The following is a 16633-nucleotide window of genomic DNA, read 5'->3' as shown; positions in this document are numbered from 1 at the left end:
GTTTTTGTTCTTTCTTAACAGGGGAACGTGATTTTTCCTCACTTCACACACGAGACACTGAGCTGCTCTGAGGGATGCAGGTCAACACCTCAGGGGCCCTCCTCCCCAGCACACCAGCCTCCCAAACCCCAGGTGCGATGCTTCAACTGCATTCAGACTATCACACCTGGGCTTTCCAGGTCATTCGAGAATAATCCAAATGCCCGTTCCCCAGTGTCAAGACTCGCCTATGATCCTTCCAACCACAGCTCCCACGGGCCCCCTCTCTGAACTTATGGAAAATGCTAACCGGTAGCCACACGGACTAATTTCAGTTCAACCCTGACCCTCTGGCAAGAAAGCCGCGGGGCTGGGAATTAACTAAGACGGCAATCATGTGATATATAATATAGCTAATTGTGTATCCTATTTCCCGCATAATATAAACGCGTGTGATGTGACACACTGAGTTACATCGTGGAGGAGAGCAGTAATTCTGCTGAAGTTCTTTAACCAGGATTTTTGTGAAGCAGCTGGGCATCCCACGGCGAGGCTAATCCCACGCTCTCGGCACACACTGCCCAGGTGAGCCTCACGCCGGCCCTTCACCCAGCGGCTGAGGCCTCCTCTGTCCAAATCCCACCTCGCCCTCTCTCCGCTGTAAAAAGTTTAGCGTGTGTCTGGGCCCCATCTGTAAACTGGAGATGGTTACGGTCCTGACGCCACGGAGCTGCTTTGAAGACAGAAGCCCCTGCAGAGCCTTGAGCACAGTGCCCAGCCCTCGACAAACACTAACCGGACAGTAACTGGTACTTATATTAGACACATAGATGCGTTTCTCTTGGAAGGTAGCGTATCCCACGCGTCTTGTTCTGAGAGAATGTGTCTGGGGGCGCCTGGGTGGCTCAGTCAGTTAAACGTCCGACTTCGGCGTGGGTCCTGATCTCACGGTTCACGAGTTCGAGCCCCGCGTCGGGCTCCGTGCTGACAACTCAGAGCCTGGAGCCTGTTTCGGATTCTGTGTCTCCCTCTCTCTCTGCCTCCCCCCACCCGCTTGCACTCTGTCTTTCTCTCTCTGACTCTCTCTCTCTCTCAAAAATAAATAAACATTAAAAAAAAAAAAAATTAGAGAATGTGTCTGCCCTGAGCATACCTGTAGAAACTCCTTGATCAGCTGCCCCAGCCTTTCTCATGCCGCTGCACCCCAGGGTACCCTTGGACTTTCTGTAGAGAAGCCATTCCCCAAGTCCCCAGGCTGAGCTGGCTGCCTCCACACCCACCTCTCCGTCAACACTGCCACTGTAATCATTCCTGTGTCTGTCTCCACCCCAGACAGAGTCCCCGGCCCCGGCCGTGTTGCCTCTGTCTCCAGTGGCCTTCCCAGGGCGAGCACAGAGGGGCTTGGCAAATGCCCGTTTACTCAACAAACTCGCCAAGTTTCCCCCGGTTGATGATCTAAGTATAAGTTTTGGTTTGGTTCCTCCAGTAGCTAACCAAAGATAGACTGGAAACTCGTAAACACACCTGCACAAAACACATGGGGAACTCAGCCGGGCCCCACGCGGGTCCTGGAACAGTCAGCCTTACCCCAGCAGCAACAAGAGGCACTTCGCCCGGGGGCGGGGGCCCGGGGAGGACACGCACGCAAGATCATCGCGTCCTTTGCCCTCTGAGGTAGGTGCTATTAACCCCATTTTACAGATGAGCAAACTGGCGCTCAGCAAGTCTAATTAGCCAAAGGTCATGCAGCTGCTAAGTGTTTGTCTACACTCGAAGGCAGAAAGGCAATTGGTTAGGAACGTTGGTGCTAAGAACACTTAAAAATAGCCCTGTGCATTTTCCCATTCTTGAAACAGGTTTACTAATCAGGGACTCAGCTGAAAAAAAATCCAGCAAAATGACTCAGTTCCTAGCAATTTCTCCCCGTCACCTTGGGACAACCCCAGCCAGCCGAGAGACAGAGCAAGAGAGGGAGGAGAAAAAGGGAAGAAAAAAAAAGGATGCATTAGCATGAAGGCCCTAGCCATTTCCTCTCACTCGGCTCTGCGGCCTCCTTCAACACCGCCCGCCGCTGTGCTCGCAGGGCGAGAAACGCCTGTGGTAACATCAGGGCAGGCTGGAGGGCTTATTTCCTGTCTTCTAAATATACCCTTGTTCCGATGGTATCTCGTCCCCCCTGCGTCATGGAGGGACGGCCGCCCTTTACATTGCAAATGTCTCAGAACTCCTCAGCCCAGAAGGAAGGTCCTGTGGAGAAAACGCCACTCTCTAAACACCTTCAGGAGCAGTGTGCTCAGGCTCCCGCTCCTCCTCCTCCTGCCCCTCCCCCTCCTCCCCAGCCGGGGCCCCGGACAGCCCTCAGGGCGGGAAGAAAATGGCCAGCAGGGCAGGCCCTCCGTGAATGTTATCAGAGGAAAAACTCAAGAACCAAGGAGCAAACAGAAACCACTGTACATCTGCTGTCACTGTGCCACCTCCGGATGCCCCAGCCTCCATCCAGGTGTCCTCCTGGAAGAAAGGGCCCATTCAGGACTGTGGCCGCTGCTTCTCGAGCCGAGTTCCTCAAACACGGCAAAAGGAGGAAAGACAGGAAGGAGGGGGCAGGGCCTCCTGGGTGGCCTGAGAGCTTACGGTGAGGCGAGCACCCACCCGGCTGTGGCCTGGCTCTGTGGCCTCTGGGCAGGTGGCACGGCCCTCGGCCACTATCAGATCATCTGGAGGCTGGGTTACTAAGAACTATGACTCCTCACAGGGTTTGGGGAGGAGTGCCCTAAGGGAGGAGTGCTCGGCACTAGGGTTTGAGAGACCGTGCTCCCACCCTGGGTCGGCTACATTTCGATGAGCTCACTCAGCATTCACAAAGGTGCCTCCTTCCTCCTCACAATCAATGCCAGTAAAAATGGCAACACTTTGCTTCCTGGCTAAGGGTAGGAAAACGAGGCTCAGAGAGGTGGAGCAAAAGCCTCCTTGTCACATGGCTCAGAAGCGCCAGCTGCACTGCGGGCCCGTCTGAGTTCTTCTGATCCTGGGCATCTTCCCCCAGACAGCGGATGCACCCGCGGTGGGAGGTGGGGTCCCGGAGGCGATATTCCCAAGGATGCAGTGTTGCCTGAGGCTTAGAAACAGAGACGGGGGGAGGTGGGGGGGGGGGGGAGGGACCCTTCCTGTTGGAGTCCTTCAGGAAAAGCCACGGGGGCATCTGTGATCTGTGCCCCGTGCCAGCCCGGCTCAGCCCCGCTGCTGGAAGGGGTCTCCGCAGGGCTTCTCCAACAACTCCAGGGGCAACCCTTGGACGTCCTCTGCACGCCCTGGGACTCCAGCTCCTTCCTGGGTCTGGAAGAGGGGAAGGAAGGAGGAGCAAGCCACGGGTGAGAGAGAGTGTGGTTCCGGTAGGGCTGGGGGCGTGGGGAAGTGACCACGCAGGCCTCGGGTCAGCATTTTCCCCTCTGGCCCACTGCGCAAGGAAGCATCACTCCCTCCGAGGCGTCCAATCAACGAGCTTATCTACAGAGCTGAGGCAAGAGCTTTGGAGAAGGGCACTTACTTACTATGTGACCTTGGACAAGTCCCTGATCTGACGTCACTGGCACCGGACAGGAAATGGTTAGGGTGGGGCCCTGAAACCATTCCTTCCGGAGAACAGTCACCGCATGTGACATTAGACCATCTTCCACCTCAGGGCGACCTCTGCCTCCTCAGGGCAAGACCCCTTGGGCTCGGCAACCTGTGCTCCCCCGTCTCCTTGAGCCTCAGGCTGGTTGCTCTTCGCCCCTCCATGAATACCGGGGGATTTCACCGACGGGTATGAATGAGGGGGACCACGGAAGTCGGTGGCATGCTAAGGCCAGCCCTCACCAGATCGCTAAGCCAAGCGTGACCATCGCTTCCCAAATGTGCGTTCGGGGATATCTCGCTGGCCGGCCTGAGATGCTACAGGACGACAGTATTGACAGCACAAAAATGGTCAAACACGGGCTTTTTCCTTCTTCTTTTGGTCAGTTGTTAAACAGCTTCTGGCGTATCAGTGGAGCCCAGCAGTAGACAGGTAGGAGGGATCCCATCCGACGCTTTGATTCCCCCCCAGCCCCCCGCTTTCCTCCTTTGGATACCAAGGAGCTGGCTGGGAACTGACAGACTTCCAAGGGGAAAAATGCCCTTTACCCTTGTTGGTTGAGTGGACATATCATGGGACCAAGGCAGCTCTTCTCTCCACTGCCGTGTGTCCCTACGGCCTCACCCCAACGTCACAAGGCTGGCCAAGCCACGGGTCCTCGTCTGCGAAAAGAGGCTATAGCATGGAAGCAGCAAATGAGACAGAGCCCTGGAGGTTACGAAGCCTAGCATTTAACAGCAGACACGGTTGCTTGGGCAACAGTCCACTTTTGCCCGGGCTTTGCCAAGCTTTCCACAAGTTCTCTTCCTCCTAATTTGCTTTGATCTCCATGAGCTCTCAGAAAACCCCCCAGTGAAGTGCCCTTGAGGTCTGGAAAACCCAGGAACAAAGAGTCACTCTTCACAGAAGTGTTTTATAAGACTTGCTCAGCTCAAGACCCAAAGTGTGAGCTCAAGAGATACCGTGCGGGATCGCCTCAGAGCTCAAAGCCGCCCTCGAGTTTGTCACACACCTTCATTTGACAACTGGGGCGGCTGGGGTTTGCTCAAGGCCACGTGTGAAACTACGGTGAGAGCTAAGACCGAAAGCATCTAGCATCACAGGTGGAAACTGGGAGACATGGTTGCTTTTCATAACGTACCCACCCAAAGCATGAGGTCTGTCTGAGCCGAACTTTTCCTAGAGAATCAATGTTGCACACATCCACGCTAGCCATCCAATACCTGTTGGCCTTGCCCCGGGAGCCGGGCTCTCTGGAATGGCCCATTCGGCCTTTCCTTCTGCCCCAGGCAAGAACTGGAAGGCATTTCGCAGGCCTCCTCACAGCTAGGTTCTGGATGCAAACTGGCTCGCACCAAAGGACACCATCAGCAGGCGGAGTGAGGTGGATACGATATTCCTGTAAGAGCCTCACCGCTGCTGTCAAAGAAGCAGTAGAGATATCAGCAGCAACTTTACAGTATCCGTCCTCCAGTTCCTGGGTGTTCTGATCTGGCTTCCTGAGCCCTGGACTGCAGCCTTCAGTGTGTGTGTGTGTGTGTGTGGCGGGGGGGGGGGGGGGGGGGGGGGGGGGGGGTGATTCTCCTGTGGAATCAGATGCCGCAGTACATCGTGCTTCCAGCCCTGCTCAGAGGCAGCCGCTCTCCCGATGGCCAGCTCTGTGTTCTTCTAGGATCCTGTCAGTAGCCCAGCCTAGAACCTGCTCCTTCGGCCCTTTCTAAACACCAAATCCCCTGTATTAAGACCCTTTCCACTTAACGTGTCTGTAGCGGTTTCTGTTTCCCGCAGTGAGTTCTGACTGACACACTTGCCCTTATGTCCTCAGATCCAGGCAGTTCGTGTACTTTGTAGTTTAAGGAACGGCTACCAGAAAAGTCTTGGAGTCTCTATAAAACCCTTCCTGGACTCTACGGTCGGTCCCGATACATTGCCGGAAAGGTCCCGGAGCACTACTTACTCGCCACTGGTTTTTCAGCTCACGAGCATCGAGATTCACGCGATGCTGAGCGTTCTCTTGACACGCAAGCAAATCAAATACCCACTGGTACAGACAGATCCTTCGCTAAAGGGAAATTTCAAGGGTTCAAACTACGTATATCCCACCTTAGACTTTGATGGGGAAGCCCCTCCTATAGATAGATCGATGGAGAGCTGGGGGACCATTCTCCTGCAAAACTCTGCAACTTGATTTTAAAACCAGGTCAAGGTCAGAGTGTTCCATTCTCTGGTCCACACAGAAGTCCTGTCCCGAGTCTACACGACATGTAGGGCCATGACAGATCACTCACCAGGTGGGGAAAGACAGAGTTGACCCTTACTGGGGCCGCTGGCCTCCCCTTCCCTCTGGCCCTCCCCCACAGGTGCAGTGCCACAAATGCCCCCCTTTGCCCACCAGAAGTGAGATCACCCTCAGGAAAAGCAAAACCACATGGTCCTTCACTCTCTCCCAATTTCACCTCGGTCACTGGGTTCAAGGACTGATTCGGATCATCTTCCCATTTCCACTTGGAGTTGTGTCATCAAAGACATGTGTCCAGCTGGTGAGCAGAATTAGAAACATACATCAGTCTCGATGGCAAGACAGGGAGGGACTTTCCTCAGAAGTTAGTTTCAACACTGCCCTCTAGAAGAAGAGGCAGCAAGAAAGCCATGAATGCCCACCCAGTCAATGCTCAGAAGACGAGGGGATCCGGCTCTCCCAGCCCCCCTGCCCCTGCCTCCCTTCTCTCCTCACTGCTGGTGCTGACCTGGGTGAGACCCACCCCCGTGCTCCACACCCAGATGCCCAGCACAGGGGTCTGCGGCCACCACCGCTGCCCCACCCCCCCATCAGCGGCCTGCTCACCCAGGCCTGGGCCACGCCCCCAAGCCCCCCACAAGCAGGAGCCTCAGGGCTCACCCCGACTGTCTCCTGAATCAACTGTCTCAGTTGGGCATATTCATCCCCCACATTTCATTATGCTTTAGTTTGATTTTAATTAACTATGCTTTTATAATTGAAAAATCCATATATACACACGGCAACAAACAAGTCGGAGTGTGAGAAGATATACAATGAAAAAACAGGCTGCTTCTCCCCTCTCTGAGCCCACAGCCCGTGCCCCAGTGGCTGTTACAATCAAGAGCCCCCCACCCCTGGGGACCCTTCCAACAAGCCTTTTACATGCACAGGGCTAACACTATGGGCTGGCCAACTTAACTGCTTTTTCGGACTCTCTCTCCTTGTTGGAGTGGCTACAAAGCCAGACATTTGCTCTCCCATCCTTCCCTGCAACTGGGCAAGGGCATGTGGCCCTGTCCCGAACAAGATATGGGACTGAACTGGCCCATGGCAGGGGAAGGAGGGGCCAGGCGGCATCTGGAAAGCTCTCGATGACCAGATTATTAAAAAAAAAAAAAAAAAAAAGACAATTGCATCTGGCACTGACCAGTCCCCTTCCTCATTCCGTGAACTTGGATGTGAACTTGGCAGCTATACCAGCCACTTTAGGACCATGAGGAAATAAGTGGAAGGATTTAAAAGCCAACGTGTTTCATGCAGGTGGCCCAGGAAAGAAAGAACCCGGATCCCTGAAAACCTAGGTAAGACGCAATTACTTCCCTCCAGATGTGGGATTACAGGAGAAACATAAACCCTTATTATTTTTTTTAACCAGTATTAGTCGTGTCTTTTGTTCCTTGCGGGAAAACCCATCCTAATTGATATGATATACAAGCACTATTTGTAGATTCACTTATTGGAATAAGATACTCTGTGCTTTGCACTTGGTTTCTCCCCTCCGCAATGCATCTCTTCAGTGTTTTCCATATCAATTCCTACGGGCCTGTTTTATTCTTTGCAATATGCCCAGAGTATCCCACGGTATAGATACATATTTCAGATAAACCCTGATCCCCTGCTGATGGACACTCTCTTTGTCTCAGTTTTACCCTATTACAAACACTGCCTCCTCAAACATCCTAGTAGATGCATCCTTATACACATGTGGGAAGACATCTTCCCAGTAATGTACAATAATCTGTGCAATCGTTCGTTTAGAAGGGAGGCCAGTAGACCTGTCCCCTTGGATCCTGTCCTTGTTCCCACTCACCCCCTTGACTGGAAATTCTGAGGCCTCCTTCGCTCTCCCTGGGTCCACCAACACCGAGGCTTACACTTCGATTCCCCTTCCCCTTCACTCGCCCCCCTGCCAGCCCTGAACCAAGGAACACCCACCACCTTGGCCAAAGCCCTGGGCTCCTGCTAACCGGAGACCCAGCTTGGGTGAGTGTCTTTGGCCTTCTTCCTCTGGGGCCGAGACTCAGGCTCGCTCTAAGCAGCCCTCTCTGCAGCCCACCCCCATCCGCTCGCAGCCAAACAAGCCGTGGCCACCTGCTCCGCTCCCCCCGGCACTGCCCGGCACCCCCGGGCGCCATTTCCAGGGCCTGCCCTCCCAATCTGCCCCTTTTCTGCTCTGATGAACGGGCCCACATCACTACTGAGACCCAGTTCCCACAGGATGCTCGGTGGGCGGCCACACCCCACCGACAGCCAGGCCCCGGAGCCTGGTTTCAGCACCTGTAACCTCGGAAATTCACACCAGAAACCCAACCTCATACCCCAACCCAAATCCCACTTTCCGACAGAAGCTGACAAATACCACTGTGGGGAGAGAAGGACACAGCAAGCTGAAAAGACCCGATATCTAAGAACGAATGACACAGACGTGCGTATCTGTACACGAGTGAGAGCAAACGTGCCTCACGTTCTGGCAGACCGGACTGGCTTATGATCTCCAGCTGGTGCCCAGCCAGCCAAGGTACACTAAGTGCTGAATCACATGGGGGGCTCCGCCCAGACGTGCAGGGTACGTTTTCAGTGTAAAATTTAGTGCAAAATGCCATCTTCTCTGCTTGGTAGATTGCAAAGCTCATTCTGATCTGGGGCTGGGGCTGGGGCCGGCTGCGGGACGCGCTGCCTCTGTCCTGTTCTCTCTCCCCTCCCACCCCTCGCCTCCCCCCACCGACCAACTGCACCTGAGCCCACAGGCAACGTCAGGAAGGGAATCTTGGAGACCATCTGGTCCAGTCCCGATTTTACAGATAAGAAAACTGAGCTTCAAAGCATTGAGAAGATCACACAGTCATTAGTGACAGAGCCAGGGACAGGAAAGGCAAAGCTGTGTCTGTGAGGACCTCCCATGTGCCGGGCACGGTCTGCACGGGTCCCAGGCACACACAGCCCTCCTCTGAGCTGCACGGTGGTGTCTCCACCTCATAGATCGGAGGCTGGAGGCTGGGGTTCGAGGTCACACAGCTGGTGAGGAGTGAAACTGGGATAAATTTGACCGCCTGCCTCTCCATCCGTGTTCCTTTCACTACCCCGTGACGCCACTCTTAGGACAAGAGTGAAAACTGAAGGTCGGAGAGGAAGAGAGAGAGAGTGTGTTAAGGAAAGAAATGAGTGGTTATTATTAAACAGTGAAAATGCAAATAAAGCGCCCAAAACAGAAGCCAGCAGGTGTCGAGCGAAGCAGTTCCTTTCTTCTCAAGGGAGCCCCTGAAAACCAAATGGATGGGAGCGTGCCCTGAACACAGGAGCCAACCTGAAGGAGCCTCAGCTGGACTGTCCCAGGTGAGCAACAAAATAGGTAATGTGGCACAAAGCTGGAAATAAGTATCAACGGCACCCCCGTAAATAAACGATTGAGTAGATACACAATGTGGAGAAGAAAGGATTCACCCTGCAGGAGAATACTAAATCATTTCCGTAAGTACTGCCCCTGGAGAGGAACCAGCCCCCCGCTTTGGGTGTGGACTGCTCTCTGCGACTTGCCTCTGAGGAGGACGACGTGGAAGGGGCACAGGGGGACTTGAGAGCGGAGACCCCTGGCAGAGGCATTCAAAGGCCACAGCGAGCGTCTCCGGCACCTGATGGGACGCTCCCTTCACATGACATCATGAAATGACACTTCACCTCTGTGGTCTTCTCTCCAAACCCTTCACCCGAGACAAACCATGAAAAGAAAGGCGTCAGACAAGCCCAACCTGAGCGGCGTTCTACGAAACAGCTGACCTCGAAACCATCAGGGTCATCCAAAACGGGGAGAGTCTGAGAAACTGTCACGGGGCCCAAGAGATCCCGGAGACATGAAACCGAATGTCATGAGGGATCCCGGGGGGAAATCCTGGGGCAGAAAAAGGACCCGGGAAAAACTGGCGAAATCCCAACAACCTGCGGAGTTCAGCTCGCAGTGACGGGTGGATGCTGGGGCCTGCTGGAGACAAACACGCCGTGGCTTTGTCAGCTGTTAGCAAGGGGGGGGTGTAAATGCACAGCTTCTCTAGATGAAAGGTTTATAGTGAATAAACGCGCAGAGGCGTCTGGCTCTCCCACCAGGGTACTTGTTCTTAACCGCCCCCACATCACGCTGATGCAGAGATTTTCGTGCGGAGTCCAGGCCCGAGCACCAGGCATCCAAAGACGGTGAGGCTCCCGTGCACGACGGCGGAGACCTCTCTCCAGGCTGAGACGGGGGTTCGTCCAAGGGCTTCCCTGGAATCCAATGGGATTCTAGCCAAAATCTAGAGCTCTTACAGACCCGTCTGCACAGAACCGGCTTCCTCTCCTGCCGTCCACTCGCTCTTGGTCCTTGGTGACTCCCATTCCCGCGTCCTGGGTCGGGGCTGTAATCAGGTGCTTGCTGGGTTCAGATTTCCTCTCCGTGTGAAAATGCAAAGCGACCTGGGAGCAGGTGTCCTCTTTTATCCAGCTGGGGTCACTGTCCCCTAATGGGCCCCAAGTCTGTCTCAGTATGCACGCTCGCTCGTCGGGACTTGGCTGAGCTCCAGGCGGTCGCCCCAGGAGCGGGGGCGCCACAACAGGCCGCAGGAAGGCCCGGCCTCAGAGCCGCGCGTTGCCAGGCAGGCTGGCCCCCAGCCAGTGGGTCCCCAGATGCCATGCAACCCACACCTGAGCGGGTAAGAGAATAGGTGTGTGTAAACAGTATTTGAAAAAGAAAAGAGCTGTACAAATACAGCACTTGTTAACACAGGTGTTTATAGGTGGAATTATTTTTCCAGGGCTGCTATCTCCCGACCTTCTTTGTAAGTCCCAGCTCACACCTGCAGGGACTTTCCTACTAGGTGAAGGCTCAGAAAGGAAATGGATAGTCGGTATCGACTTCACGAAGCAGGAGGTCAGTGATCGGCTTCAGGCCGGGCTGGTTTTCACCCAGTCTCTTCCTGCTGGAGTTACTTTCATTTTTTTAACCTGCTCTAACAGGATCCGGCCTGTTCAGCACTTCCTGCTTGGCAAAGACACTGCTCGTGACCACCCGAGGGCGGCCTCAGTGAGATGTGCCTCTCACTGCCACCAGCCGGCACTGGCTGCTCTCTGGGCGTTATTCTCTTACTCATTCTCTCTCTCCGGGGAAGTCTCACTGTTTAGATTTTACAGACAAGAAAACCAAAGACACCCGTCCAAAGCCACAGAGCTAATAAGCAGAGGATTCTGGGCCGACATCGAATCGGGGCAGAATCCAAAACTTCGGCTGGGAAGGGCTCCAGACGTGTCCCCAAGACGGGTGCCCCCTGTCACCCAAGGGCACAGGGACATTCGACTTCAAATGTTATTCTGTCCCACCTCAGAGAAGACAGTACAACTGTCAGGTGGTAACCAGTAACAGCTATTAAAAATTATGGCAGAGAAACTTAATTCCACTGATCTGCACACCTTAAAAATAGTTAAGATGGTGAATTTTGCCATTTTGAGTATTTTGCCGCAATTTAAAATCTTTATGAAAGAGAAACTTCAAACAGGATGTCCTGGTCTGTGTGAGAAGACCTGACACAAAGGAGACGACTGGGTTTCCAGGCAGTCTGTCCGTTCCGGTGACTGCATCCGTTTGATGTTCAGAAAGAACCCTGACTTTCTCTTAGGTTGGCCTTTCATTCATGCAGATGCGAGGTGAGTGTTTCCCCGTTATTTGGGGGAAGCCCTAAACGGTAAAATACCCCAAATGCAGATTCTTCAGAGCACGGTGTTAAGGCCCATCTTCGAGTCTCAAAGGCAGGGGCAGGAGGAGGAGCAAGAGGGGAGGGGACACTCGGTCTGGAGGAAGGAGACCTGCCCCAGCCACACGAGCGAGGAGGAAGAGGGGGTGAGGAGACCAAAGGCCAGCCTCAGACCAGGAACGTGAGCAGAAGCAGAGCCGGGTTCTGGCCTCACCTTCTCATCAGCGTCGGTGAGGTCAGGTGAACATGGCAGCTTGGGGGACACGGGGAGGGCTCTGTCACTGTTGGAGCGGGGCAGAAAGGGTGGGGCCGACACATGCTGCGACCAGCTGGTCCGAGGGCCCAGGGGGAAAGGCCCAGCGTGGCAACCTGGCTGGAGGTGAGCAGGAGTGAGCAGAGTACTCAGAGATGCCTGAGAGGGGCCAAGTCTCCTGCAAGTCCATGAGATGGGGTCCCAACGCTGCCACTGGACGCTGTGTCACTCCATCTACCACCCAGGGGGAGATATTACCATTAGGTTTTAGCAGCAAAACCCTCCCCTCCATCTTGAAAAGTGAGATTCCTAGAAACTCTGTTTAAGAACCATTGTGCTATTTCCCTTCCCTCTTTGACCCCCACTCAAAAACCAGCTCCGTTTCACAGATGAAGAAACCAAGGGTCAGAGAGACACGGGGCATTCACAGGGGAGCCTGGCGAGGGAAGTCGGGCCAAGGCAGGAGGTCAGGTGTCCCGGAGCCTACTGTGAGCCTCCCGTCCTCAATGACACTGTCTCCTGTAAGAGGAGGGTCCCCATGGGCAAAAGGGGCAGTGTGGCCCTCTCCAAACCCTTCCCGTCTCCCCCTGGGCTCCCTCCCTCTGCCTCTCCCTCTGCATGGCAGATGGGCCAAGGCAGGCCAGCACACAGGCTGAGCATACGTGGAAGGTGAGCATGTGGTCTGCCCTGTCACTTGCTAGGAGGGAGAGAGAGAGAGAGAGAGAGAGAGAGAGAGAGAGAGAGAGAGAGAGAGACGGGACACTAATGGAGAATTTTAAGGCTCACCACAGAGAAGCTGAAAGGTTTCCCATCTGAATCTATGACAAGTCTCGAAAAGGTGGGACGGTGCCTAACTAGACATTATTTATATACCATTCTAATTAAGACAACCTCATGACCTCTGTCACTAGGAGATGATCAGAATGTTCCGACGCATTCTCCACTCGCCACGCTGGGGGCTCTGGGCTGTATGGCAACCTCCACACCAGTGGCCTTCGGAGGGACCGCACGCCCAGAGTTGAGGGCTGGGGCGGGACCCCGGCCAGCTGTGTCTCAGTTGATACGCGGACGTGTGGTGAACTCCACGTGCCAAGAAGGCGTGTCATACGAAGAAATGGATCTTTCGTCACAGCTCACCATTCCCCTTACTCCCCGTCACCCCGGTGTGCCAAATGTCCCCCACACACACACGCCAGTATACCCAGATTCACACCCCCCGGGGCTGGTTCCTGCCATGTGTCTGGTTTTAGACTTAGCACGGCACGCTCAGTGGGCCGTATCTTCTCCTCCAGGGCCGCCGTGTTACCAGCAGTGTCCTGGGTGCCCCGTGGGTGGTTTTCACCCGTTAGCTCCTGAGCCGTACAGGGCCCTTCCAGGTGACATCTGTCTCCCCCCCGCCCCCCGTCCCCCGCCCCCCGCTTCCTGCCTGGGCAAACTGTGTCTCTTCCCTGGGGCCCTGAAATCCCACCCGAGACGGCGGCCCGTGCATCAGGCATGGCTCCGAGGCCGCCCGGTAACAAACAGGCCCGGGATCCCCGGGCAACGAACCATCTCTGACGCGTTCCAGGACTGCTGGGCCGTTCACTACGACACACGACTTTTTCACCTCTCCCGGTGCTGCCTTCTCACTCGGTCACGGGGTGACGCTGGCGCCCATGAATAATCACGAAATAAAGCGAGATAATTAATATTTAGCTTTGCCAGAGGGAAGCACTTGGGGGGAAACTGCCATTTAGTCAGAGGGGCTGAGAGCTGTCAGCTGGAGGGCAGGACGAATTAGATGCGCCAGCGGCAGCCACGGGACGCGGAGAACAGCTCGTCGGCTCCAAGGTGACTTCCGCAGGACGATGGAAAGCCGAGGGGCACAGGCAGAGGCCGGCCCGCACACAGGTGGCTCTTCCACTCTCCACGCACACCCGAGGCCCCGAGGACCGTGACCAAGGTCAGGGCCATGCCGCCGCTTGCTGGCTCTCTCCCCCTCCTCTGAGCCACCAGGGGCTCAGGCTGAGCAGGGCCGCAGCGTGGTGAGCCAGAGGGACCAGGCGGGCTGATCGACTGCCACAGGCTGAGCTGTGCCCCCCAGAGTTCACACGCGGAAGCCCTCACCTCCAGGGCGACTGTATTTGAAGATAGGGCTTTGGAGAGGCAATTTGGGTGGCCTTAGGAGAAGAGACCGGAGCACTCTCTTTGTCACCTTCTCACCAGAACCTGACCCTGCCAGACCTTGATCTGGACTCCCAGCCTCTAGAACTGTGAGAATTTCTGCTGTCACACCCCACGGTCTTCAGCAATTTGTGCTCTGGAGGGCGGTCCAAGCTAAGACATCCTCCGCCTGCCCTCCCAGACCTTCAGGAAGGCCCTCTGAACAACCCCCACCAAGAGGCCCTCTGACTAGGCTTGAATACCTCCGGGGATGGGTTGCTCACTCCCATTCCTCTAGATTTGGGACAGTAGAATGGAGAGAATTAGGGCCTCTGGTCCTCAAAGTCTTGCATTCAAAGCCCCTTCGCCCCCAAGCCCACTTCTCCTCCCTCTATACATTCCCTTCCATCCTGGGGAAGGGTCTCAGTGCACACACATTCATGCCCGCCAGACCGGAGCCCCGTGTGCACTCGCCCAGCCCGTTCGCTGGTCCTGGAAATTCGGCCTCCTTTGTCCTGAGTAGCCGTGTCCCCCCCATGGCCACCTGCCCCCACCAAGCGTCACTGGCTTTCTCCAGGCATTGTGCTCTGGCCTCCTCACCTCCCCTCTCTCTACTGCCCCCAAGTCCACGCTCCAAACTGCTCTCGGGGTGAGCTTTCCAAAACACACTCCTGACCACACACTTTCCCACTGAAAGCTGTGTCTCCCCAGGTCCTGCAGGACAGTGGTCAGACTCAGCACCGTGTCCTTGGCACCCCGTACGTGGTCCCAGGACTGGCTCCTGCAACATCGCCAGCCACCGTGTGGCTCACTGCGACCCGGGCCAGCCCCAGGCACCGCAGGCACAGGCACCCGCACCCTGGCGCGTTAGAGGGATGCACACGTGTGTTCCCGTGCACGCACGCACTGCACACGTGCATGCACGTCCACGCACGTCCACACATCCCCCCCAGCCCTTCTGTCTGCCGCCAGCTGCTCCGACCTGCCACGATCGTGCGTGGGTCCCGGCCGCCCTGCCCTGACCGCAAGACCCGCCAAGAGTCGCTGGGTAGCTCCTCAAGTCTCCTTTCGGTCATCTGTAAAATGGGAACAAGCAAAGCCTATCTATCTCCCTGGGGAGTTATGAGCTCTCATCAAGTTATGAGCTTGATGAAGGTTGCTGCCTTCTGGCAAAAAAAAAAAAAAAAAAGCAAGCCAGCAAGCCAGGGCTATGTCTTATTGAGATCGGGGAAGTGGAAAAAGGGAAAGAAAACCAGAGGCGGCAGAGGGAGGGGGAAGCACGGCTTCGGAAGGCGACCTGAAAGGTGCGGGCACCCGCCACCAGAGACAGAACAGAGCCGTCCTTCAGAGCCCCGCTGACACAGGCTGTAATTATTCTTCTGATAATTTGGGTTAAAATATTTACACGGGGAGCACAGCTGAAACTCAAACCATAACGATTTTTTAGACTAATTTGTTCCACACGAGAACAAAATCCAAGTTGCCTCAAAATGAAAAGGAAGGAGGATATCTGTTCCCCTTCGGCCACTAAAAGACTTAAAGACAGAACCGCGTGGTGGGAGAAGGCATGCGTCTGGTGCCCAGCGGGCCACGGGCTTCTCTGAGATGCTGGGCCGAATCCTGGCGGCCGGGCCTGTAGGGGACAAGGATTTCTCCAAAGGGCTCCCGCTGTCCTTCATCCGTGGGACGGAAACAGCTCTCACAGCGTCCCCTCCCTCGTGGTGGAAGGCACCCACTCAGGGTCCCACACAGATCTCTGCACCCGAGGACAGGGTGGAGAAGAGGAGCACGGATATGGCTTGGGAGCACAGAAGACACATGCACGGAAGACGCCAGGCAGCGAGAGAGACTGAGGGACATAGAGAAACAGAGACAGATAGAGGCTGAAAGAATGGGCTAAAAATAAAAAAATAAAAAGAGACACAGACAGCTACGGAGAGGAAAGAAGGGAGGGAGGGACAGAGAGAGAAGGGGGGGGATGGGAGAGGCCAGGGAGGGGCCCCGTTGGGCCTAATTTACCCCTCCTGCGGGGTGTGCCCACCCTCCTCGTCCAAGGGAAACTGCCTTCCGCTTTGGCCCCGGCCGCTCCAAGTGACAGGGTCAGGTCGGCCCTAGCAGTTCCGAAAAGGATGCTGTACGTCTGGCCAAGACGACGGAGAGACCAAAGTGCACTTCAGCCCCTGGCCCCTGACCATGATCTCCTTGGCGGACCGGTGGCTCCCCTCCCCCACAAAGCAGCAGTCTGAGGAATGCTCTGGATGCCTCCAGGAGGAATCCCCGCGCTGAACACACGCCAGCCCTGGACATCCATCCACCGTCCTTCCCAGGTACTAATTACAACTCAGGACGGCAGTAAGATTAGCAGCCGGCCGCAGAGACAAATTCCAAGAGGCACGCAAACTGGGCGACACATTCGGGTTTTTTTTTTTTTTTCATTCAAAAGAGACCGGAGGAAAAGAAGCCCCCGTCAGTCCCTGCCTGGTCCCTAAGGCTCAGCAAGAAGAACGCTCTTCCTTGGCAATCCGGGTCCGGCTGCGGTGGGGCAGGGAGGACGCAGAACCGGGCGGGAGCGGGAGGACTCCGTCCCGCAGCCTGAGAATCGGCATCTGGCTTTGGGGCTGGAGCTTAGTCAGCACCAAGGAAAGGCTGGC

The 16633-nt window shown here is 55.5% G+C and overlaps 1 long non-coding RNA gene across 1 annotated transcript in view; it reads right to left on the bottom strand.

Moving 5' to 3' along the window:
• LOC122216644 overlaps positions 1–16633 on the bottom strand; it is a 49115-nt gene that overhangs the window by 19150 nt on the left and 13332 nt on the right. The window contains exon 3 of the long non-coding RNA XR_006201007.1: positions 6049–6129. This is a non-coding gene — a long non-coding RNA (uncharacterized LOC122216644). The remainder of the gene's footprint in view (positions 1–6048; positions 6130–16633) is intronic.

The sequence above is a fragment of the Panthera leo genome, chromosome A3 (genome assembly GCF_018350215.1).
Source record: "Panthera leo isolate Ple1 chromosome A3, P.leo_Ple1_pat1.1, whole genome shotgun sequence".
Lineage (NCBI taxonomy): Eukaryota > Metazoa > Chordata > Mammalia > Carnivora > Felidae > Panthera > Panthera leo.
Note: the sequence above shows the minus strand (reverse complement) of the source record. Positions and strands in the feature narration are given on the sequence as shown.